The sequence below is a fragment of the Saccoglossus kowalevskii genome, chromosome 21, assembly GCF_978046115.1.
Source record: "Saccoglossus kowalevskii chromosome 21, keSacKowa6.1, whole genome shotgun sequence".
In the NCBI taxonomy this organism is placed as follows: domain Eukaryota; kingdom Metazoa; phylum Hemichordata; class Enteropneusta; family Harrimaniidae; genus Saccoglossus; species Saccoglossus kowalevskii.
The window spans coordinates 16,755,958-16,783,198 of record NC_140661.1 but is presented as its reverse complement, the minus strand read 5'-3'; the positions used below and the strand labels follow the sequence as shown (position 1 = coordinate 16,783,198).

The 27,241-nt window shown below is 35.0% G+C and overlaps 1 long non-coding RNA gene across 1 annotated transcript; it reads right to left on the bottom strand.

Moving 5' to 3' along the window:
• Positions 1 to 301: 301 nt before the first annotated feature.
• LOC102801893 (uncharacterized) lies at positions 302 to 14,803 on the bottom strand. The gene is made up of 4 exons (XR_438635.3): positions 14,666 to 14,803; positions 8,621 to 8,741; positions 5,791 to 5,911; positions 302 to 870 (listed from the first exon to the last, which is right to left on the bottom strand). It is a non-coding gene; the product is annotated as an uncharacterized LOC102801893 (long non-coding RNA).
• Positions 14,804 to 27,241: the final 12,438 nt, after the last annotated feature.

Genomic DNA, 27,241 nt, shown 5'->3' with positions numbered 1-27,241 from the left:
TCGCGACTATTTATTTGATTTATGTGTTAATAAAGTAGATAGTAGGAATTATTAGTCGTATAAAACTACTTGAACACATTCAGCTCACAGACTAGAGATGACTTGTAGATTCCAACACAACATTATAGATTGTATATTTCCATGTAATATTTTAAAAACCAGTATTTTAGAGTGTGGTCAAAGCCAAATAATATAATTTAAAATCTTAGAAAAGGTAGAACAAGTCACCTCCACACCAGTCATAAATCGAAACAAATGACAAGACATCTTGGACCACCAATTTAAAGAAATAAAAGAACCCTTTCGTGAATTTGCTTTATTACCTCACAGTAACTAAAAATTGACATACATAGTGCAGAAAGATTAACAGAAAACATCACGGAGATGCAACTCAAGATAGTATATTACAATTCTTTGTACACTTACTTGGGTTGTGGCGCCATTTTGTTATGCAAATGAGTCACGTTCTTCAGATCATGTTATTGTACTAATCAGTTAACTATAGATTGATACTGTCATATATATTCAAAAAATACTAAACGGGTCAAATGTCAAGTCAAGTCAAATGTCCGTTCCCGATTTTAATAACATTAGGACAAAAACATCGAAATTGATTTTCGAACAAAGATTTGTAGAGCAAATCCAGAACTTTAGTAAAACGTCAATGACGTGCAATTCCGACTGAATATAAAAAAAATGTTTCAATACATAAATAATATGCAGGAATAAATTAATTGATGTTTAGTTTTCTCGGCACATACTGCTGTAGAATATATTCAACGCAAGATGTCTGCTTTCTGTTCATATTCACTGTGTCTTCACCTACGGGAGTGGGATGCACGTTATTCACAGTATTTTCCATTCTTCCTACTGCAAAATAAAATACAAAAGTTTAAAGCGGAGAGGATCGTTATCTGCGCACGTGCGAAAATGGAGTCTTAAGCGACAATAGCAAAGCGCGCTAAAAACGCAAAGTCTCAGGGGTAGAAGGTTCTTTGTAAACTTGCCACATGCGAAGGATGTATGTGGTTATCGATGATTAAATCTAATATTGCAGTAGACCATGATTTGAATAAATTCTGGGCAACGGACAATATTAATCTCAAACAAGAAACTAACGACTTCATATTATACCTTTGGATTAAATACCAAATGAAAAAGCATTCAAACAATTCCAAAATTGTGTAAATTTGATAACTATTTAACTGTAATAACAAACCGCACATTGCCGTGTCGTGTGCAAACAAGGGTGCCTGATTACCATTGTAGTAGCAGTACGTTTTGAGCGAAGAAGTCCAACATGTTTTGAATTGCATAGAATTATAAATAAAGAGTGAAATGGAGAAAGAGTTTAAGGGATTTATTTTGAAATTAAATGATCAATTTATTTATTTGATGGACAAAATAATATATATTTTTTTAAATTGACTCCCTTAATGAAAACAGTGGATATTGCTTTATTTTAGTCAGATTTTGGGCTGTGCTGTTGTATTCTGGTATGCTGGGTTGCGCTGTGCTGTACTTTTCTGCAATATGTAGTATTGTGTTGTGTTGTGCTTCATTGTGCTGTGTTTTGTCGTGTTATGTACTCTTGTGTTGGGTTGTGTTGTATTGTGGTCTGTCGTGCTGTGTAGTCTTGTGTTGTGTTGTGTTGTGCTGTGCTGTGCTGAGCTTTGTGTTGTGTTGTGTTATATGTTGTGTTGTGTTACGTTACGTTGTGTTACGTTACGTTGTGTTGCGTTTCGCTGTTTTGTGTTGTAATAGCAAAATACGTAAGGTGATGTAATATGTGTATGTAACTGTAGCTTGTTTCAACAACACCATGACTTGTAACTATTCACAATACAATCCGTTCATCTCGCCTTTTAACACATGCAGTAGATGTCTTATGCTCAACTGAATACGTGTCAATCGTAAATTAAGAAGTTGACTTGGAGCGTGACTCCGTTAATATTGACACAGCTTGTAGGGGTCATCCAGTGTGCGCCAATAATTCTTTTGTAGTTCAATAGCGTTATCTGTTACACGTTTGTAATATATATTGTTTATTTAAACCGATAGTAAATGGAATTTCACAGTTGCCAGCAATCACGACGTGATATGTTCTCATCAGAAGCGATCAATTGCTTTTAATGCATTCATTGTCATGGTATCCAGCTTATTTCCCCCAAAGTCAACACTGCCCGAGATGTGAGAACCTGTTACTGGCTTTAGTTTAAATCCGTTGTGATGCGGGCTGGCGCAAGAAATTCACGGATTCATTGAAATAGTCAAAGAAAACTTGACAATCCGTATCAATTTGAATCAAATTTACATTTTTAATAGAATTACCAAAATTATGCTACAAAATGCGCTCAAAGTGTTTGGCGGTGTATTTTAAAATCTTCTTTATTTATTTCAGTTGATACATTTTCACGGGTATTTGTTTCTTCCAAATTAGTTAATTTTAAGTAAAAACACTACAATACAGTTTGTAAATAGCGAACATATAATTTTAATGAACACACAATCGCTGCTAATGTAGAAAGTTAAGCACAGAAAGTTGTATACGCAGTGCAATTAATTTAAAAAGAACAGGCAACGTATTTTTTGATTGCTTCACGAACGAGGTGCGTATATGTGACATATGGCAGCGAAGTATTTTGGAACCCTTTGTTATAGACGAGGGAAACCGTGAAAATGTAAGCTCTCAATCGTCATGCAAAGAATGCAATTATGTTGTTTACGACTGACTGTAACATTTAGTTAATCTACTGAATTGAAACTTAAAAAGTTTTTTTTTTTTTTTTCAATTGAGCTCGTATAGTATAATCTCTTCTACCCGTCAAGTGGTGATCGGACGTACCTGCTTGATTGAGCATTCTTTTGAGGGGATGTCAAAGGCATAGCTAGTCGATTTGGTGCCGGATGTGCACCGGCTCACGGTACGTGTGCAATTAGTACGCAGGCTCAAAGTACGAGTGCAATTTCTTCTCCGCATGATTTTGTTTATTTCACATATTTTATTTTTACTATATGATTTATCGTTTGATATTTTAGATTTGTTATTACACACATCTTATTTTGTGTTATTTTAGCTATTTCATGATTAAGAAAATTTTAAAAACTACCGATAAATAATCAATAAATAAAAATTAAATACGTGAAAAAATAATAATTAAATATATATCTAAAAAAACGAAATTTTATTTTATTTTATTTTATTCAGATTGCTAAAAGATTTGGTTATAAACGAAGGAATCGTTTGTTACAAAATAAAATTGAAAACTTACTCGTCCAAAAAATATACCGGGGCCTACTAAAATCTCAACGATCTGTGTTTTCTGCGATGTGGTGACTTTATAAACTCCATCTGTTAGGTGATTTGTTTACGCTTTTTCATAGAGCGAGGGTAATTAATTTAAATTTCATCTTGTATTTGAGAAGATCGCCTCAATTAAAAATACTATACTACTAGTTGTACGTCCTAGGTTTCTTGCGAAGCCCTAGCGGCGAGATATCTACATTGCCCGTATTTTTGTGACATGTGCATTTCATCTTCCCTTTAATCAATTACATTCCATTCCAGTTGTCTGATTTCTTCAATCCGAATGAATTTCTTTACCAAATAACGAAATGCCTTTGAGCCAGAGGAAAATGAAATTATCGGAACAGAAAGGTATGCCCACTAGTGAGGGATGTAATCGAGGTGAGGTGAATGGAAAGAGGAACATCCAAATTTCTACGTTTTCAATTAAAATTTAAATTAATTTGTATACAAAGTGTTGATAGTTGATGTGTTAATTAAACATGCAGTTCGTTCAAAACAGAATTGACTCCTCGGAACAACAATCTCAAAATCAGAGCATATAGTTTATGTTATACATTGTTCATAAACAACTGATACTTAAACAAACAAGTCATTTAAATATATCTTGCAGCATTAAAATGAATGAGATGTATAGACGCAATACCTTTACTACCCATTTTATTAGTCCTTATTTTATGAGACAAAAATACAACAAAGAAAAGAGGACAAACTGTCTTTGCTAATTCGTTCCCAAATGAGGAAAGGTTTCACGTTTCAGTGATTATTTGGACACCAAAGGAAGCCGTTTCACGATTTCGGTAATGGGTACGTTTTATGGTGACGTCTTTTTATGGATCTTCCGGGTATTTTTGTTAAAGTTAGCCAATGACACCCCCTAGTATGCATATATGTTGTAAACGGATACAGCGCATATCATAACGCAAGTAGAGAGGTGTGTACTTGTTCGCATGAATTAAAAATATATGTTACGTAATTCCTCTAATAGTGGAAAAAATGTTACTTTACAAATGAAAGACAAATTAAGTGTGGTGAAATAAAAATAATAAACGAAGGATGGGATACATTTTGAAAGGATTTTATTAAACCGGGAATGCGGGAATTACTACAGTCCATGGTTATTTCTTGATAAATCAGTCTATTCACCACTTGGATACTATTTCAATATAGTCACAACATGTGACGGGGGACTACGTTCGATGCAAGGTGATATGGGAGGTGATATTATCTTTCACTGTGAACAGAAATCTATATCACGGTTCATAATGGCATTTCAATCTTTGATACAAGACTTTCCTGAGTTATCCTTCTTTTTGTATTCACCTCAATGTATATCATATTCCATGAGTATTGTCTTAAATATACAGTAACTGTGGACATGATTAATAGTTCACATAACGCACCGCTCTTGTTCTACCTAGAGGCAATTTAATGTTGAAATTAGGGCCACCTTAACAGAGCTAATAATGATATAATCACGTTGTCCCCAAAACGTCACAAGTACGGAAAACAGCATGACAGCCATGACGATTGGCAGCGATAGCAAGGACGTCGATACTATCAAGGGTCCGGGAGCCGACTTACTAAGAACGAACGCCGACCTCATGAAGAGACAGTGTTAAAGGCTTCACGCTGTGAGTTCGTAGTTGGAACACAAATTATTCGGCGTGCAGCACGATTCATGCGATGCAGCTCAGTAAGACAGGCAGCAGTTGTAATGTCAAGGGGCACGGCTAAAATGCGATATTTCCACTGCGTTCGTAATGAGTATACATATATTTTGTTTCTCGACAATTAGTTTTGTTTCAATTGTTGGGGTAAATTGTGTCGTTAAGCACCCACAGTCGCCACGCAACTCGCGTTCTATTATCGTGTAAACAACAATTTTGCATGGGAACTATATCGAACATTTAAGCTTAATTATTAACATTTAAGTTTAATATTATCAAAACAAAGCTGTAGGTGGAAATATGTCATCGATTGCAGAATCAATTCTCGTACCGTTGTTTATTAAAAATAGAAATAGATTTTACTTTAAAGTTGCCCGAAACAGTTTGAAGCCGCGCGGGATTAATTACGTTATGAGTTTATTTATGAGTTAAGCCCGCACTTCCAAATTATCACTAACGCCATTTTTATATGTAGCGTTTAGAAGTGAACGTTTAATGGTTGTTAAGATTTCCTTACATTGGCTACAGGCAGTCACACTTGTTTTACTTTTGGTGCGCCCGAAAGAAGATAAAACATTGGGTTGTTCATTGCTGTTGTTATGAAATATACATGTTACTATTAATAAAACTAACAAGCAACGTTGTTACAGCGGATTGCGAACTATAGCTGAAATTTGCTATCAGAAATTCGCATGCTGGTTGACCGAATGACGTCACAGTGCCCACCATATTTCCCCGAATTTGTAGTCAATCTCAGGAACTTTTGCTTGTGGACGCAGTCTTGTCACTACATGCTAGCTAATTACTACGCACCTTTCACAGCGGTAGAGTCCTCCCTTTTGAAACCTACGACAGTACACTTCTTCGTCGCCAAATATGTGCATTGAAATCTCTCTCGGCAACTCGCATGTTGTTTCTTCAGGCTCTGTGGTGGCTGCGAAAAAAAAACGAAAACATATTTTAATTTACACTAAAGCATTAAATCATATCTGTATCAGACAGTCGGCAACGTTACACTTTTATCACTTATTGTGTAATTATTCACGAATAGTTGTTTTTATCTCGATGTCTAACAAGGAAATCGCTGCTTGGCGTACAAGTACGTGTGCACTCGCTAATTACATCTGACGTCACTGCCACTATAGGCATACATGAAACTGACACCATAAAAGGGTAGTCCATTGTAACATCCAATAAGAGTGATATTTGTTGCAGTGATACAAAATTAACTCTGCGTTAGTCTAAAATAAATAATTGACTCAAAAGGTGTGCCTTTTTGTTTAGCACTTTGAAATTCTATACACGTTAAGGAAACGTGGATAATAACAGGGCGGTTGTATATCGTGATATGTGAGATATATACATGTAATACTAATTTGCATAATGTGTGTTTTATTTTAAAGTCCACCATTTCAATTGTGTTACGATAAGCAGCGCAACGTATTTTGCTGTGGTAGGCGATCGTTATTCGTATGATATATATATATTAATAGTTGACACCGTACAAGGTTTTTCTGCCAATACATTTAGATTGCGTTACCTAAAAAGTATACAATTATAATAATCATGTTTACCCAGTCAGAGTACACAGTGTAAATAACAGTACCATGCCTACTTTGTTGCCTAGTATTCTAAGCTGGTCACTCGTAAAGAACACATGAATTAGCTTACTTGTATAGACTTCACATACATCGGTATAGTATGTACTGTTTTCGATGTTTCATGTTTGAATTGGCGTGTTAATGCTTGGTTTGTTTAAATAAACATAATGCACAATACCACACTAGGGTATTACATGTGTAGGATAAAGTCCGAATATTAGGACTCTTATCTGACTTAAAAACAACCGCCACAAACCATAAATAGGTATTTTTTTGGGAACAATTCTCGTACTTTCGAAGGCATTCTGCGAGTCATGCAAATTTCTGCACGTAATTCACAATGAAAAGTGAGACTCCAAATGGAATATGTAACTACAAATTCTAGAAATTTATTACGCAGTGCGTGACTGGAGCACACGTGTCTGTGATCTTTCAGAATGTGTAATCATTGTTCTCAATAATTTGCCTAATGAAATTGACGCAGGAGTACTATATACGCGAGATCTACATAATGATGATGAACTTATGAATATTCATTTTCTAACTCATATATAGTCCGAAAGCCTGTGAACCGCTCCAGAGTGTTTATATAAAAGTTCTGGAGTACTTGATGAGAACAAAGGCATATACAATGTTCTAGTACGGCTACGTAAATGTTCTAGAACAATTCTGAGAACGGAGTGATTTGATTTAAAACAGATGATTTAGTGTTGATAAACACCTGAATGGAGCATCGTGATTGGTCGATAAGCACTGGATGGTTATTAAATCACAATACATTCGTGTACGTAACGACTAGTAAGACGGATGCTTGTCTTACGGTAAACAGCCTTATTAAAAACTGTGCGTATAACATTCGACTAATTACACATGTCTTCGTCAATGATGGAGCGGGTCGTATTAGGCGTCATCAAATTAACGAAAAGACATTCGCAAGATTAGAATCACCCGCGGCGTTTTATCTTATCTGACAGTGTGACTGTCACTCCATGAAGTGGTTGCATATCCATTAGTAACCGACCATGTACCGGTGCTATTGATATACGTCAGCGAGGGGTCGATTTCATTCCCGATCATTGCAGTTTTAAAAACATTTCCTGGTTTTTCCGGAGATGGAGTGTATTGTCCTTCCTTTAATTGCTATCACATTTCCTACTACTTTGAAACACTTTGGTAACACGTTTGGCAATCTGCAGTGGGCGTGTTCAATATGCATACACATGTTATTCTTGTCGTGTTTGTAGTGTAACGTACACAATGTAATAGAGACTATTTCATTTATGGTTTAATGTTTCTATGTTCGGGCTTTAGAACGATTTTTTGTGGCATTGACTTCCGTAAAAATAAATTTTGCTAAGATTTAAATGAAAATTCAAATATATTCACACAGCTTCTTAAAGTTTTTTTTTTTAAACAAGCAGAGGAAAGTTAATGGTATCAATATGAACAAACCCGTATTTTTTAATAGACACGGTTTCGAAGATAAAATAAAATAGAAGGTATATATATTTATCTTTATAAAAGAGCGAACTCTTCCGAGTCCTACTGATTCGCTGACATCGTCATGTGAAGCAAACTATGTGTTCCACATACAATGGAAATTTACACACTTAATTGGCACATGGTGCAGTATTCTTTAATTTCAATTTAATGACGAGGATAAACGGAAGACGCATTTTGTTCCACACATGTCCTGACTACTATATGTTGTCTTTTCCAATGACTATGAAAGTAGTTATTATTGTTATTATACTTCTTTTCAAGAATGTATGTTAATTGATCAAAGCTGCTAGCAACGATAAATATAATATCAATAAAACGGTAGTAGGTTGTCATAGTCCTCTACGATTATTCATTACAACGAGACGTTCAAATAAATCTCACTCTCTACTCTACACAATGACGTAACAGGATGTAAGCAATAGCGTGAAAGGAAATAGAGACAGTTAACGGCGTCCATTGCACCTATTTACGTCACAGAAACGCTTCGGCAATAGAGGGCGCGATTTATAGAATATATATATATATATCGGTATACTCACTTGGATTGAATCGTTTTCCCCATCTTAAGAATGTATTCGAACCTTCGGCATCCACATACGACGTAAAGATAAATGCAATCAGAACGATACAGACACATGTAACTTTAGTTGTCATCTTTATCTGAAATTCAAACAGTTGTAATTACGTTATTTTGTTTGGGTGAGAGAACATGGTATTTGGCGTTCTGCGAAGTCGAAGTTCCGTGATCACAGAAAGTTCGACTTCGCCGCGTCGAAGTACTGAAATCACCCTAAGATCGGATTTGTAGAGAAGAAGTACCGAGATTACAAGCGCGATTCTGCAGCGAGTTTTCCCACTAGGTATGTTCACACTCATACACGCACCAATGGTTCGAATTACTAAGCCAGTGATGGAACATATAGAAGGAAAATCCGTATAAACCACTTTAATCGGCTTTAACTATACAATTATCATATTACAGAGATCACACATCGCATGCGGTCTGGGGTTGTCATCACGATCAATGTAATTCCCAGATACTGGTTATAGTGTTATAAAACAAACATGATAACATGTTCAATCATCTACCCGGACTAACTGCAATGTTTACCCAGTAATTACTGATGTTCATTGAATCATGGGACCCATCCAGTTAGTTAAGGTGTGTCGTGGCTTGTCTGTGCATAGGACTAATACTGTTTATTGTATCATATGTTACGTATTATTGATAAAAATGAGGCAAACACTCAAAATACCAACAACAAAAATATGCCCTCAAGCAGGCTATACTCTGTAGATTGAATTACGGGTGAGAACTACAAGGGAATAAATATACTGAGCTTTGGTCAATATAGCTACACCTGTAATGGTTACTTGTGTAATTGAGAATCAATATCACCAATATTTACACGTGGTTACTAATGACTTTTGTATGCTGATACAGTAAATTGGACTAATATTGTTTGTATTCATATTGTTTATATTGATAAGATGCACGTATCATTTATTTCTTTAACAATCTATATCTTCGCCGCTTGTGAATAAACAAACATCGAAAATAAAATTGTTCGATAAAGTATAGCGTCTTGATTGTGCCATGTCTGCATTCGTGATAAAACATACACGAGGGATTGCCAATGCATGAATGGTTAAATCTACCCTCGGGTCACGAAACCACCATTTTTAATCCTATTTCTAGAGCCACCACTCGATTAAACCAATACAGATATTATTAACATGTGACCCGTTCACAGTAGATGATAACTCGAAGACTCTCGCTCATATACTTCATTGTATAATTAACAGTTCCGAAATGAATACTCGCAGGCCACTTCCGTCGCCATATCGCTGTTTTACTGTCAATATGAGTGGCTATCATGCGTAGAAATTGTCATTAACTGTAAATGTTTGGCTTTTATTGACATTTGCCCTGGGCGTGCTGCCTTTACTGTATGAGTAGTGAAACATGTATCATCGACACCGTGACAGCTTATGGACGTCTTGGGATAGATGCTTTATTCTCTCACGTAAAAGAATTTGTTTAATAACAAATGAGAGGTCTATTACTTCCCAGACAAAAGTCAGTTTGACATTAATCGCTTTGCGGCTTGACTTAATTATAACACGAATCTTTTGATTTGAAAAAAAAAAACGTTCAACTATATTGATAATGTATGGAAATTCATTTGGACATTCAGGGAAGGGATAACCAGTTTCAAGAGCTGCATACGTCTTTTTTGTCTTTTATGACAACGGAGATTTTACGTAAATGACTTTCGGGAATGCAACGGGGTCTGTCGACAGGGTCAAATCACCCAGTTTATAAAATCAACGAACATTTAGTGTTTTAGACATTAAACAATACGGGTGGCAATTCAAACTTATTATATTCATTATTATATTCTGATTTCATATGGACTGGATTCAATAAAAAAAAATTCCCGAAGGTATTATTTTTTGTATATATATAATAGCATTGTATACGAGACTATTTTCTGATTAGAGGTGAGTTACAGAGGAAGCCCTTTGAAATTAACTAGTACTAGTGCAGCAATACAAGAAACGATTAGGCGAATATATCTTTAAAAGAAGGTACTTAATACCGTTGATTAAATGCCACTGATTGTTTGCAAACAATCTCTTTCTAAATATGGCTACAGCGCACGATATTCTTGATGTGTGTATGATTCGTCTCTTTCCAAAATGTACGCACCTAGTATTTGAATGAGCTCTGTTTCGTGCAGACCAATTAGGCCACACCGACTTACTTTTATGGATGACATCCGCGCGCGTATTAGTTTTCGCCTGTTCTCAAAAAAAAAAAAAAATCTCCGACGACGAGTCGCCACAGATCGGTTTTCTGTCCGAAACTTGCCGACTCATATTGTCGCAAAGCGCTGGCTTGTCGTAAAATTCGTTTTGGACAACCACAAAACGAGCCAATTGTGTCGTAAATGATCTTCTGCACATGCGTATTGCGTTGCCGGGAATTCCATCATGGCGACCACGCCACCAAAACACGTGAGCATAAAAGTTCAGAAAAAAATGTTGTAGACTAGTACGCAATTGACGTCGGCCAGGGAGATGTAACGTTCACACAGCTATACGAGAGATTGGTAGCGGCAAGCGAGTTTCGCCCAGACAACATTTAAGGACATATTGTCCAGAGTGGCTGTCCCGCGTTTTTTATTATTTTTTTTTTCATTTTCTGATTCGGGTAGTTTGCTTGCACACACAGTCAGCAGGATACATCTACATAATTTTCTGCATCCAAATTTTTGTTGACTCTCTGTTGGTGTTTTTTTTTTTCAATATTGAGCCTCTTATAATTTGTTACATAGTTGAAGTAGTTCTAGAGCATTTTTGTCTACACTTAGACTATCTGAAATGTCACTTTAAAAGCTGTAGTTTATTGTCAAAGAAGTTAATTTCCAGGTTGCTGTTGACAAACTTATTGTTCATTTTTAATTCAATTTTTTGTTTCAATACAACACAGTAAGTTTTTCTTTATTATTGAGTTGATGTGTATGCCTTTGGCAAAGCTAACGTCTGCCTTATTCTCTTGCCTTTTCAAAATCAAAGACGATGATACATGTGACAGTAATACAGAACGAGATGTGTACATCAACATGTGCCTCCTACAAATAAAGACTTGTTGTTGTTGTTTTTTTGATACACTGTGTTCTGTGGTTCAATTCGTAATACCAGCTCAGCAGGATTTTTTTTCTCCGCCTTCTCGCATTAGTTTTGAGGTCTCCAGAGGATGTCATCCATAAAATTAAATCAGTGTGGCCTTACATGGCAATTGTTCTCGTCCTATTCTACGTGGGTACCATGCGACGTATACGGCCGAGGCTTACTTTCACGTCATTGTTATTAACAGTTTTATGACTCCCCAAAATTATAACCAATTCAAATACGCTTTCGGTGTTAACTACGTAACAATCGTTGATAGCCTAGCTTGACAATTACTTACTATACTATTCAATACAAAATAAATGTAAGAATCACGTTTAAAATCATGAATACAAATCGGGAAAAAAACACTACATATAATTGCCGCGGACTTGCTTACTACAGATATTGTATCCACAGACAGTTTCAATACACTGATTTATGGAGATAAAACAACCGCTGTTTCTTACAAGCAGTTGATAACGTATTTTTGAACGATGTACATAAATTGTGGACTGTACTGTGTTATACCTAATGAACACGTTAATCTGCGGACGCCATCAATTATCGTCGATTCTTATATGAATTACAAATGTGTCCCACAATGCCTCGTTAGTTTTATATACAGCCGCGTTGGTAACTTATTTATGTTTTGCCCACAAGTCATTTAGTCCTTTCCGTGTATAATCAGTGTGTGCGATGTATAATGATTTAAACTGATTTAAACACGAATCTATTTAATCGTTTTTTTTTTATATATTTCATATAATATATTGATATTGTATTAAATTTTATTGTATATACATCACTAATTGTGAGCAAAGTAGCAAAAAAAAGCAAAAATGAGCAAGGGCGTGTTATAATCGGTAAAAATCTATTGATACAAGAACACGTAACTGCCATTTAGTTAATCCGTTAAAACATCCATACATCGACCAGCAATTAACTTATTTTTAAGACACCCATCAAGACCGGCAGAATATTTTACGTGTAGAAGCTAAAGCACTTAACACATACATTTCGAACATAACAGTATGTGTCATCGTCTATTCAATAGAAAACATTTATGCTGTATAGTAAATAGTTCAAGACACATCCTTCAGATGGATTGATTCGTTGTTAGTAAATTTTGTTTGGCATATTTTTAACGTAAAAGCTTGTCACTGTGCTTAACCGATTAAAGCGAATCCACAACACACCCAACAGCGGATTTTAACGACGGTCGAGCAGCTTATATACGTTAAGTGATTCGCAAGATACGTAACCACGGAATCCTGTTAATATGAACCTAATAGATATCATCGATGCATTTATTTGTAATAATAGCTATGTGATCACTTCCCGTCATAGACATTCTTTGATTTGTCAGATATACGCATTTGACTTCTATTTTAATAGCTGATGTCTGTCATATTTTATTACACGATTATTCCCAGCGTGCCAATTAACAGTCATTACCGCGCACAGACAGGCGTCATGAGTGCATAGCCCAAGCACAAGTGCTGACTGCTTTAATGAAACGAGAAAGCCCATTAATTACCTTCGTTGATGTATTTATATGTATTTGCACAACCTCGACGACAAACGAGTGTCTATTGAGTTCCCGTAAGAAGCAAATGTCGAGAAATTACACAGTATTACGATGACTACTAATTATGTAAAAGTACTTGTAATTATAATTGTGCACGTTTCTCTCATACCGACTATAGTACAATTCAATGGCGAGGAGTGTGAATGTATTTGAAATGCGTCAAAATGAGCATCGGTGAATTTTTTGAATGAAATCAAACCATAAATCATCATTAACGTAACGTCAAATTGATTTTTTTTTAGACTGGCATATCTATTTATTCCGTGACTTCAGTCTCCATCCCGAGGACGGGTTACGATCCTCGGAGAGATGTATACATATGTGACACCAGATGGGTTCCTTTTTCGAGACAAAGTGTTTGGTAAAAAGTCTACAATTTCAGCTTGATTTTAATTTACGTATTATTTCCAAAAATTACTATAAAACATTTCTGCAAGCAATAAACATTCGGGCAGTTTTATGACGTAACCTACTTGTTACAAACACCACGTCCTAAACGAATCATGGTCTGAGAAGTAGGTATACAAATTTTCTGTAAGAGGAATTCATTTTTGCGGTGCTGTTGTCTGGGAGAAGGACAGACGGTTGGACAATGTGATTTTTTTTTCTTTTTCATCAAAATCTCCCTGGCCGCCGCTCAAATTTGTCATAATCTTGCGTGCGTGCTGCTTAGTATACACGAACATGCGAAATGTCAAATAACTTTTCTCATCAAACGAACATAAATGTGTACGGATTGTTGGTGTCCAGATGAGTAACGTAAATAATAATGCTACCGAATAAATAAACGCATTTCTGTTACATTTACTTTAATTTCCGCACGTGCAAGTGCAATAATCATGTATCAATACATCCCAAAATTAAGTAGATCTGAACTAAATACGGGATTGCAAGTTGACTACACAGAAGATACGTTCACACTAGAACAGTAGGTACGGGGTTTGTTATCGAAGCGAAAGCATCCTTATGCACATCTAACTAATGATTTAGATATGATTTTGTGTCGCTGCCTGGATGAGTATAACAGTAAACCGTAGAAGGAATCACGCGCTTCAGAATACAAAAAAATAACGTCTATACTGTACAATGAGTACGTGGGTTTCGCCATCAGCTAGTACAAATAGGGCCACAATATTGTTTTTGACGACCGCATGCTAAACGAGTGTGCGTCTAGTACTATAATTGTACATTTCGCCTATGCGACACTATTGCTAATTTCAGTGCGCTACGGTAACCTAACTTCACATTGCGACAAACAGGCGATATGTATCCCTTGAATTCAATGAAATATCTAGAAAAGAATGTAAAGCTGCCTTACCTGTGGCGCAGTGCTGGTACACGATGAGAAGACAAGGCAGCAAACTATACGTAACCACTTTACTAACTTCTAGCTCACAATATGAGTATTGGCTGCAAGACTAGCGAACAAACCACCACACGCACGGTTATAAACCCATGCCGAGGGCGCACTTTAATTGCTTCAAGACAGTTCATTAATTACGGGGGTAGAACCTGGGGGAGGGGCAACAGAATAGTCTATATAACGCCCACATGCATATATTGCTCTAACAGTGACATGCAATGACGCAGAACAAATACAAGTGATTTTTCTTTAGGATATCTTGAGCTAAATATATTTGAAGGTAACAAATTTACGGTTGGTATGGTTTGAAACAAAACATTGCTATTGTCGAAATTAGTGTTACTGTTACTATATCATATCATAACATATACAGGATCTACAAATAATAAGGTGGGCTTCTCGTTAAAAATGAGGTTTCATCATGTGACATGTAATGGTTTCGTGTTTTCCGTCTCATTTCCTGCTTCCGCCTTTAGTTTAGGGCTTTGTTTAAAACAGAGATTGTTAATCAGTAGTTAGCATAAATGTGTTGATAAAGTTATCGAAATTATAAGACAAAATACTGTATATAATTGTTTTAGCCTACCCCAAAACGAGTTGGTATATAGGTATACATGTTGATACATGAAGGATAGTTCGAGCCTTTACTACACGAGTTTTTTAAATCTGATATCTCAGGGTCACGAGATAGAAATCCTATTTAGCCCATGTACCCATTTCGTTTCTTATATAGTCATAAATACATCAGAATTGCAGACGCTGTGAACGAGTCAAAGGATTCCTAGAGCCAATGTTGCTTGTTGTGGGGGAGGGTCAATATTTTAATAATAATACTAATATTTTTTCACTTTGGAAGTTAATAATATCAGCTGATACTTACACATTTTATGATAATTCGGCGATCCGTACATCAGGGAACTTTTCTCATGCGCTGTCAAGTTGATTTTTTGGGAATTAAAAACGGCGAAGTCCGTATATGCTCAACGCATGGTGGTGAATGTTCGAAGCTATCGGTATATCGCAGGAATACTCACGTACACCATATTAGAAACAGTATTTTCGTCAAAGGACGTCATTTCGAATTGACAGCATTGATCAGTTCATCAATAGTCTACTGCAAATCGATATTGAATATCAATAATATCTAATGGGATGTAATACATAATACAGGCTTAATATGTGGAATAAATTCAATTATAATTTACATTCGTTTTCGTAACGAAAGTGAAATCTATCTTATTATTACTGATGAGTTTCCACTTTCTCAGAAAAATACGAAAAAAAACATGTATCCTTTTATGTCAGCATTCAGGGGAATCGTATGAATGACGTCAACCAGTCACGTGGATATCACCAACGTGTGTTAAAAACTTGACAGTATGTCATATACTATATACACGAACCAAACTTATACAATATACTCTACTTGAAATGCACACAGTGGTGATGTTTAATGTTATATATCATATTATTTGGTTCGTTAACTATTGGTTGCATTTAAACATATTTAAATACATGGTGCTTGTTTGTATTACGTCACGTGGTTATGGCGCTTAATGACGTCATAACGTCGAACATTTTTGTTGTTAAAACGCATATCACAATTTTTTTTTCAGGAAGTTTTCAACAAAATATCGGTTCTTATGTCTTCGTACATCGCACGCGTCGGAATTTTCCTAAGCGCTATATGTTCACTGTACGATGTACTGGGACACAAATTTGGTACATGTATTTGTGCAGTCACTTTAACGCATATCTTCAGAAAGTATTATTGCATGTGGTATCGACAAGGAAAGAGATCAACTTTGAAAGAGCAGTAGCTGCAATACTGACAACTTCTGCAAAACTCGGCTAGTAGTTATTAGCAACTGCCGGGATGTATGCCGGAACTACTCGTTCATATGAAATTATGTCGACAGATTTTGGAGATTAATTCATTCATACTACAAAAAGAAAGACAGCTACACTGAGTAAAGAAACAAATCAAATAACGTTGTAAATTTGCGTAATTGTGGGACTCCTCATAGTTATTTGATGCAAATACGAGAAATCATTGTATTCCGAAGCATAATAGGTTGCAGCAGTAGATTTTATAATAAAACCGTTTATACGGAATATCTGAGGTATCGACAAATACAAATTTCCCCCGGGAATTTCCTCATACTCGATGTATTTTTTTATTCATGACGTTTCCCTCATCATCATTTCGTAAAGCTGCTTTATACGAGTGACGTCATGAACTATACTGGCCACGTAGAGTCGCCACATAATCAATTGCCATTTTGAATTTTCCGTGTTGTTAATTATATGCTAATTATGTGACGTTGGAAGCGCGGCTATAGTTATGGCTATGACGACGTTCGATGACTGGCGACACACCACGTTATCTTAGCAATACATTTTCAAAATAAACTTCCAGTCGGTATTAGTAATATTTACCATTGCCGGCAATTTTCACACCGCAGAAATAAGAACTGGCGCTGAATTTGTTTTTTTCTGGGTAATGGTCGAACACGTAGGCAATGGTGGCTCTGGGCGTGTACTGAGACACGGTATCAAAATTACAATTTGAATCCAAACATGATACGGCTATTGTCACATGCATCTACTATTTAAGCAATTACAAACTGTATATGGGCAGAATATACACAAGTACTACTCGCGATAAATATTGATTGCTAACAAGCAAAGGTAATTGTAATAATGAGATGGGATCCTCGTTATAAACGAGGTTTTACCATGGGACATACAAGGGTTTCGTGACAAATGCTTGATTAGTAATTAGCACACATGGTTTGAGAACGTGCATATTGGCTACATTCTAAAACAAAATATTGTGCATTTCAAGCATCTCGAAGCGCTTGGTATATATATGTATATATACAGACGTCAGTGTAGCTTTTTTGCCCTGTTTGATAAACCTTGTCATGACTGGTTTGAATCTTTTGAATTCGCTGGCGGATTTTCCCTTGTTAACTAGCTTGAAATTTACGATATAACTAACTGTAAGATTTTAGAAAAATCCCGCTTTCTCTAGGCAATTACAATGAACAATAACAAAAACACAGACATCCTGTCATGTCAGCATTTGAAAAAAAAAATATTCGCTTTAATTTTTTGTGTACACGGTAAGTCCAACCATTGCACATCGCCAATTCTGAATAAAACAAAATATATATTTCACAATGACGTGATTCAAATTCTCCAAACATGCGACATACTGATGATACCACTTATCGTGCATTTCAATGTTAAACAGAGTGTTATCTCCCTTTAAAAACATACATGATGTCCTACAAACATTTAACAACTATCCAAAATCATTTCGGAGTGTCTACTCTTACATACGTAGGTTCATATTTATGTAAATACTAACTTATTGCTTGCATAGAATGTCTTCATAAATACCACGAAGGCTGCGTGTGAAATATATGATATCGACACACATGATGCCACCCGTCGTTTTTGCAAGAGCAAATTATTTATACATATTCATTATATATAAATATATTTAGGCAAGTTTATTTTCATTCTCGGGTTTTAAATTTTAAAATCACAGACATCATTTACTTCTACTAAATTTCTACGCTGAGCAGTATAAAAATATGTCACACAAGAAATATAACAACATATGGTTGCTTAGATACCATGCGCGCTAGGAGTGGGTGACATGGTGATTTACCTCCGGTCAACAAGAATATACCGTTTTAGGTAGATATTTCACAATAACAGTTTTTGTTTTCTATAGAACAAGTTGATTTGTGTTGTAGGCATCCAAATTCCCTTCGCCAGTTTACGACGTATTCCTATGTTATGAAAACTATATTTTGTTAATTTCAAACACACAGCGATGCAGCGCAGAATATAATTGATAACACCTTGGTATATGTACGTATTTTATTGAATGTTCGTAGAGGCGACGGACAAATACGTATATCCAACTTGAGACAAATTACAGATACATAATAATTATTTAGTTTTGTTGTTGTTGTTTTTTCTAACAAGCAAGAGATATACTAATATTGAATTTGATTCCTCGTTATCAATGAGGTTTCATCATTGACATACAGTATAATGGTTTCGCGTTGACCATCTTTTTTTTTGCTTCCTTCCTTAATTATTGTATGATTTTGTTTCAAACAAATGCCAGTCCAGTAATTAGCACCCGTGGTTTGATACCGTGCATATTGGCCAAATTATAAGACAAAAACGCGCAGTATACCCAACAGCGGTGTATATGTATATATGCCGATACTACCTATATACTCCACTTTCGTCCTTGTAACGAACATGAAATTTACAATATCCCTAATTGCAGGTTTTTTGATGAGTTTCCCTTTTTTTTTAATAAGATAAGCTTATAAATGAGTGGTTACATAATTGATCTTTCTTTCTGTCCCTCAGTAACGTAGCAAATGGACACATATATAAATAACCATAACGTTACTCAGATGGCTGTTGGTAATTTAACAAACACTATTACGTTGATTTATTAATAATAAAATAAAATAAAATAAAATAAAATTCATATTGTTGTTCTTTGGTAATGTCTAACTAGACGTGGCCTTGACATTGGCATGTAAATGCATTTATAAACCATAATTAGTATGCATAGATTTCGCTTATGCAGACAGAGTACGTTTCGATAAATATTATATGTCATTTGCTCATTTTTCATGTTGCCATGGTAATAACTACCTCTGATGAGTTTTCTCATAATGCTGGCTGTGTCTGGAAATAGTTGCTGCACATTTGGATACATTAGATACAGATTGGCGCTGTGAATATGCGGACACAGTTTTGAAAATGAGTTTATATTATCTACATGAAAATGTGTTGTTTATCCCAATTCACAAATCATAGATAGAACAAGACCATCTTCAATTATTAGTCAACCTGGACTAATTAGTTTACTACGACTGAATTCATTACCGGATTTCTGTATATCTGTGCGAATTTTCTAAACTACCCTGCCGTTCAACACCGTATTATTCACCGATAGCGTAATTCGAATGTAACACAAATGTATTCTCAGTTCAACTTTTCCAAATATATAGTTTTCTATCGGAATCTATGGGACATGAACTTAAACATAAATGCTGTTAGTGGGGAAGATGAACTAGAATGAAATAAAATACCTGACAGCTAACTTGGAAAGATGAAGTGCTAACTGGGGGAATCCCACTGTGCACTGCAGTCAAATCGTGCCTACGTCATTAATTGGAAATCGCTGGAGGACAATATTAATTAGAGCAGCAGAAACAAAAATACATTCTTCGCTAAGTTCACCGCCAGTGCTTAAATTGACTCTGTCGTGTCATTAGATGGCAAATATCGAATTGATATGCAATAAATCACTACACAACAGTACGCTTTGTAAGAAGAAGTTGAAAATTGCAGAACTATTTGGCGGTCATGTAACGGTTTATGCTGTTTTACATGCGTTTTACATTGATACAGCGTTTCAAATTTGAACGGTATATGTTTTACAGTGTATTAGTGCACCCACATTCATTAACACTATTCAAGAAAAGCTGAGTCGCCGAGCGCGTACTACATACAAATATTAACAGGTCTTTGGCGTCGTTATCTTTTGAAATGAAATGAAAAGACAATTTCTTTTCTTATGGTAAATGTGCTACGCATTCAAGTGTAAACTCATTGTTGGTGGGTGCATCATCATATGCTTAGCGAATCCCACTTTCTAATGATATGATAAGCATGGCCAACACCAGCATCACCATATTATGTTTGATTAATTGCATTTATATAGAACTTTGTAAATATGGGACTAACGGTCGATGACGATTGCTATATTAGTAAATGATACCTCAGTTGAGATTTGAATTATTCTAATCTGACTCCTATAGATTCTTAGAATCTAGTTATACATGTGAGATATATGGATGTATGTACAATATACATCGAGTCTCAAATAAAAAGCATCAACTTTTTAGCATGTTCTAAGAAGTACGTTCCATGACTTATTGACAACAATGCGTCGGAGGAATGTCGCACGGTGATAGGTCAAAATATGAAAAATTGTTTTTCAGTAAATATGCCATTCGTTTTGTGAATATAACAAATATGCAAAACCATAAGTTGGAACATTTCAATAATAAGAATTAATAAGATTTGAACATTACTTGTCCAATATTGTTTTGTAATGTGGTTGAACTAAATCTCCATGCGTGCTTATTTCTGACAACTGTCCTGGTTGGCACTGAAAATCATGTAAAGAAATAATTACTAAAATTATTACATCATACTTTCCATAAACGACAATGCAACAAATTGAAACGTAGGGCTAGAAGCAATGAGATAAAAGCTCATAATTTAAAAAAAGAAATACGAAGACTGTGTAATAAATGGGGATTATGCGAGCCTATGTATACATCTAAATGTGGTAAACAACTTTTTTTTCAAATTTTTATGAACTCCATTTTCTAAACTGGTTAAAAAAATATGCTACAGCATACCGGTCTTCATGTTATGAATATTAATATCTCTAACATCCGATCCAGTCACAGTCAACTAATGCTGATAATAATAGGGCATTTACTCTACGAACAACTGTAACTTATTCGTAGTATATGACAGACAGAACGCTATCTTAAAAAATGGCAGATTCAATGCGACACGCTGAAACACATCAAAAATCTCCTGAACACCGGGGGAATCGTTGGTGCGTAAACAATATATAAAAACACTACTGTGCATCAATGGAATTTTTCTTGCGAATCGTTCTAACAAGATAAAACTCATTCTCTGTAATGTATTTGAATGTTTAATTCGGGTGATTTTTTTTTCAGGATGAATGAATGACAAAGACTGTCGCTGTACCATACAGACGTTATTGTCCGCAGTTGATGCAAATGATATAACTTAAGAAATTAAAATCGCTTTAATCATACTTGAAATGCCGAGTACATATTCAGAGTTAATTTCATCGTGAACACAGTATCATAGTAATGTAATGTAAGTAATTGTAGTGAATCAAATAACAATTTACTATTTATATAATGTATATTCATACGCTAAGAAGGGATACTTCAGTAAAATGGTACTAGAAAATGTAATATAATGCATGGTACACGTGTTGTGCATTATATGTCATGCTTGCATGTAACATGTGCACGTAGGACCGAGAAACAAATTTTCAAATAAATATTAAGTTCAAGTAAATAGTAGAACAGGAGCACAATTTATTCACGAGTAAGAAATTAAGACAATTTAAAAAAACGTATAGTGTGCGCGTATCTAGCAAGAGTATCACTGTGACAATAAAATGGTCATTAACCAACTCGGTAACAGTCGTGGAATTTAGCTTTTGCAATTCCATAAAATACAACTCTGCTCTATTTCGCAACATCAAATTGCGTCATAGCTACTTCAATTATAAAGCTTTATACGGCTGGTAGCTGTGACATCTATTTGTCGTTAACATTGTAAAATACTGACAGATCCTAGACAGCTACTAACGTTACAAGTAGTCAAATAGACTCACTGGACAGATTATCAACCATTTCTACCTTAGGCAATTGTTTAAAATACGTTTTGTATTCCGGTTGTTGCACACGATCACTAGCCCGTGGCGTCATGGAAGTTATAAAGTATGCCCATTTGCAACAAAAGATGAAAAAATGCGTTACCAATTGCGACGTCCCCCACAAAATGCATTTAATTTGTTTAATTACCTCAATGTCGAATATAAAAGGTCAATTTAATAGTGAATTACGTACATTGAAGTCAAATTAACACAGTGACGTTTTTACATAGAATCAATAGCCTTCACTAAACACGTGCACATTCCATTCACATGTTGATATGGCTACAGCTTTTTTTTCCGTTTACACCATCTCATTTCCTATTAGCCATGTGTAAATCGAATCAATCTACCGCGGTCGTTTGATCGTGAATAATTACAGAATTATCTGTAGTTTGATTTTGACGCGTTCTTTTCTTTCCTATAATACAACTGAATATCACATGTCATATGTGTTTTAAAAAATAGAAACCTTTATATTTAACACTGTGATTTGCGTTAATCGGCTCACACCGAATACAAAATTCATCTTCATTTTGATTGGCCATATTGTAAAAGTCAGACTCATTGTTTTGTTATCAAGAAACGTATATTATGTTAGTGTCTTCGGTACTGACATATGATTGAAAACATCAAACGGTGCATTATGATATTATACATATATATCATATTAGGTAATGTGAACTGTGAGAGTACGTAACAATGTATTTAGTTATTTAATAGTGGTACTCCCTGAAGTGCAATGGTATTTTCGTACCACACACCCAAGTCATCGCAGACCAACATCCAACACCATAAACAATTTCATCAATATGAAAAGATCAAATACCAAATGATCTCGGGTAAGGGATACATCTGAATCATATATGAGATGTGGATACAATAATTAATGGACATATCGTATTATATTAATATATAAAAATTAAATATAAACACTACACGTGTTTAAAAAATGTCAGCAAAAGCATGATGGTTTGTAATCTGCGCTTCCGAGTAATGATGACCAAAGTTTTATCGCGCCTACCCACCGACGAAAATGGTTACCCAGAAAGATTATGGCAACTATAAGACTAAATATTGGTAAACATTGGAATTTGATGAAATATGCTGAATCTTTGTTTTAGATAATACATTATCTGTAGATGTATTTTGACGCTTTTACCACGAAATTCTGATTGATATTCAGTAAAAATGTTTAAAGTAGAGGATGGAGTTATGATAATGCGACAATGGTACTCGAACGTTATTACAAAAATACGAAATAACCAGCCAGAAAAGAGAAGACTGGGGAATAAATAAATACGTGTCACCAATTCATAGCATATGTTGAATAAGCCACGCAATTATCACGCGATTAGTGATCAATTTGACAGTGTTACGTAAGAGACTATACGTTACTAATGGAAAAATGGGCAGATTAGTACAATGCGAATACAATGAGTACAGGTTATGCGGTTTTCTACAGAAAACGTGTAACTGGACACTAGATACTATTAAATACACATTCTATTTAAATCGTTGTATCATCATTTTGGTGGCTGTGAATATATAACTTGGACTAGCTTAACACCATAGGAATGTTCATTATCAATATTTCACTCGAAATACAAAGTACATACTCACGATTATATTTATGCACGTGCAACGTCATTTGTCATCGTCATCAATAATAAATAATGCATTTAGCATCATTTATTATTAAGGTATATCTTTAAATCCAGCAACCATTAATCGCCCAAATACAATAAGTAAATAAATATTCAATAGAAAAACTCTTCTATGTTATTAAATATGACAATATTTTGCTGCACAAATGTAGTATGAAAGTAATGATACCGTTCATTCAGAAATTCAATTCTTTATTAGTATATTTGTATACTGATTAGGTTATGAACATTTTAAAAGTTTATTTTGATGTACATTCCAAAAGTTATGGTCAACAATCGCTTTTAATTTTACCAAGAATGAACGTCACTCAGATAAATATGAATGCCAGTCGTGATAACTGATGCTGCAAATGGTAACGGTTATTATTCTTAATATACAATTACAGATGTTATAGCGCACAATGTATAAATAGGCAATTGCTGTATTTGTATTAAAAACGTGAGAGGCGTATGCATAAATTAGATTCTCCAGAACATTCAAATCCATTTGTGTCGCCACCAGAATCGGTATTGAACTAAACCTTTGCGTTTTTTAACCGTCTTCTAATCTACTCTGATAATTCTTTCCCAACTCACTGGACAAACTGAACTAGTACTTTACTATTTGCTTTGTTCGTGATAAGGAAAACGCAATTAACAGTTATACCTTTTTACTAAGATTACAATAGTATATATACATGCAGGGAACAATAATAATAATTAACTATTGAGCGCTTATATAAAATAAATAGTTATTCAAAAATGCATGAAAGTAAGTTGAAGTGAGTTAATAAATATGTAAACATCATATGAAAAAGTTGCCGTTTAACACGCATTATATCATATGCGATAATTTTTGGCGAACACATTATAGGTTGGTCATATTAATAAAGCATAACATCTTTCATCATGTGCATGGTAACGTACGTTCCACTTGACACTTTGAAGTTTTCTTGGTCGCATTTTGTACATGATAGTCAGACCTCGTCAACTAAGTAAACGGGCTGGGTCAACAAAGGACACGAGAATTACAAGTAGGCCACCGATACACCGTACTGCAATAATTAGACTAGCCCAGCCGTGGCACATCTATAACCTTTTATTATATATACACCAATTAAAATAACTGTTGCGCAGTAGTAACATTTCCATTCATAGTCGTACTTGATCAGTACATTAAAAAACAGCATGAAAAGTAGACACCTTCAACCAACTTGAAATTCGTCAAATTCTGCCCACAATAGTATTAGGTTCGTTCGTTCGTTCGTTATTTAACCATTTAAATTCCTCCACAAGATGTTATGTGTTTCACAATAAAGTTATGTGTTCCTATACAAATTATGACAACTTCCAATGCAAACATAACACACATGTAAAGTGAACAAACTTATCCAACAATTAGCCGAAAAGCTGTGACACTACATTTAATTGGTAGTGAAAATTGCAAAATATTTTCAAATATTTTCGTGAATATTACTATCCGCGAAAGACGCCTATTCGTGTGTCTTGTTTAAACAAAACAAAAAATCAATGTCACTTAAATCTAAATAAACTTAAAAAAACTGCGTACGAAGTTTAATATGTAGAACATTTGCAATGTGGGGAAGAAACGAATATTGGAGGTTTTTTAGTGAATAGTAGACAGTCTGTTTTAAATGATAAAGTCTACAATTATTACAAAAATAAAGCTACCATGCGACCTTTCTGTGTGTGTTCTTTGGGTCCTTGTGGGACACACACACCTTCTTGCAAATGATATTTGTATACCCAGAAAATCACGTTTCACCGGCGCGTGACTATGAGAATATTACATATATCATCACATCCTATGAAGTAGGTTGAGGGAAATGTAACACCTAATTTTGGCATTAAAGATTACGGTGTAAAAACAAAATTATGTATACGTACATGGCACGTGTACACGCAATTCTGGTTTTTAATTGATTATATTACAAAAATCAAAACGTGAAATATCGAAACCTTTCCCGTATTTTTTGGAAAAAAAACATAACCGATTCAATGTATCGATATCGGGGAAGAAATCCTTTTGAGAAAGGTGTACCTTCACCTGTGCAACATTCCTAGACGCGCAATAGTTGAAGTCGGATCGAAGTTTTGAAGCGTAAAGCTAGTATGAAATTTAAATTCATTGGATTAAAAAATCACAAGTATTCTCGATAAACACTTCAGTTGTTACCAGGTGCATTCCGGGTACTGAGTAATATGTAATTGCACACAGTGTTTTTGCCTACCATACAAGAAAAAGTGTGTGCCGGTTATAAACACTTCCCTTCAAGGCGACTGGAAGGTCAATGACATTTGTTCGTGCACTTCGAGGGGTGTCGTTTTTAGCTGGTTATTATGAAGTGCTTGAGGCAATGGACTCTGTGTGAGTTCTTGTTAAAAATGTCAAACAAACTGTAATTTAGGAGTTCATCACGTGAGCGTATTAGTTTTTAAATATTAAGATTTCATTAGTCACTCATTATATGTAAGAATTCGTTTGATTTATTTCGGGGAGAAATTAAACTAAATAACAGTTATTCGAATTCTAAAGCCAACATTACACTGGTAAACGTTTACAGTAGATAAGTAAGAAATACCATTTACTAATTACTTCATGAAATAAAATATTCACAAAAGCACTATAGTGGTTTACAGAGTTTCATATTAAAGGCAAACATGCTGATTTGCTGAAATACGCGGTGTAGATGTATTCTGCAAATGTTAGTAATGCCTCAATAAGTAATAAACAGCATATCAAACCGAAACCGAAACAGAAACATAGACTTTGAATACAAAAGAGGGCGAGGAAGCCATGAGACTTGTGTTTTGCTCTTCAAATTGTGTCCTAGTGTCTACCGTTAACTATATATGCAAACTTGGTATCTGTGTAACAGAGTACACGATGACTGGTCTCGTACCCCTCTCGTTCTCACTGAGGTGTGCTTCTAAGCTCTATTTGGAATTGATTAGCCATCAAGTTATCCTGATCTTTATCGGCAATCACACAATCTTTCAATTCTCAATGTGAGGCGAATACAAGAACTGTTTTCTCTCTATCTAAAGCTAGTGGAAGTGTAGCTGCCCACAAATTATAATAAGTTATAATAAAAGAAATTTTAAGAAACAAAAAATGTTAGACACAAATCTGTACAGTCTGTATGAATGAAGTTCACTGATTTTTAGCAACATCAGAGATATTGATGATGCTGAATATGATGATGACAATAGAGTTGTTTAGACTAAAATATTGTATTATATCAGAAGAAAAATGCGAAAAACCTGGTGACAGAGAAGTACTGAAGGTATGACGACATTTACCTATACTAGCAGTAT